The sequence below is a fragment of the Suricata suricatta genome, chromosome 15, assembly GCF_006229205.1.
Source record: "Suricata suricatta isolate VVHF042 chromosome 15, meerkat_22Aug2017_6uvM2_HiC, whole genome shotgun sequence".
Taxonomy (NCBI): Eukaryota; Metazoa; Chordata; class Mammalia; order Carnivora; family Herpestidae; genus Suricata; species Suricata suricatta.
In genome coordinates this window covers 7,803,169-7,804,175 of record NC_043714.1, presented here as the reverse complement: position 1 = coordinate 7,804,175, position 1,007 = coordinate 7,803,169, and positions in this window count along the sequence as shown.

The following is a 1,007-nucleotide window of genomic DNA, read 5'->3' as shown; positions in this document are numbered from 1 at the left end:
CAGTCAGGGTCATATGGCTTAAAAACATCTGACCTGGGTTTTGGATGAAGACCAAGGAGATGGACAGTTTGCTGTCAGCAGCCTTTAAAATAATACTCTTGACCCAGCACCAGATACAAAGGGACACAAGCTATCTGTTTTCATTGATTTTTTTAGCATACAATTAGACATTAAATAGCACAGGTTATAAATAGCTGGTAGGCATGAGAGTGGCCACACGACTCGCCCCCATCACCACATTGAATGTTCTCGTGTTTACAGCATGAAATGGAGCGGGGCTCTGGTCTCATCCCAGTGTGTTCACCTACAAACCCCCCTCCCCTTCGTGCCCACCTCTAAGAGAATCATCTCTTTCCCGTGACTGCCGTCAAGAAAGAGCACTATTCCTTCAGAAGGTTATCCAATATGTATGGACGTTAGTCAGAGAATCCTTTAAGCCTTTCCGTAAAGAAGAAAACCAGTTCTTGTGCATGCCATTTGTCTAAGACGGCCCTCCTGCACCCCTGCTTTCCTGCCCCTCAACATACTTACCTTATCTGAACACAGGTGAGGCAGTGATTGAGGGCAGGGGTCTTGCTCTGCACTGAGCCCAAGATCTGAGGCCCGCCGCACACCCACCCTGGACTTACCTTCCCGGTCTTCTGTCCGCCATGCCACCACCCACCTTACCCTCTTGCTGGGCCGTCTACAGACCTCTCCAAAGTCACGTCTCCTCCCACCGTGTAGCTGCTCACGTCATTCCCCGTCCTTGGACGCACCACCTTCCCTTGCACTGCCATTAAGTGTTAACTTGTCACCTCTGTCTGTTACCCGCAGAAAAGCTGGACCCCTCACGGCACTTCTCCTCACGCTCCCCTACCTTCAGGAAGTAACGCGAACTCCGCGGCACGGCACAGCCACCGGGGCGGCCTGCCATCGTGGCGCTGGGCGCGAATGCAAAGGACACAGGGCTGACTCTGCCTCCCCTTGTGGAGTTTAAGAGCTGTCTGGGTAAGGCCTGAAAGGTG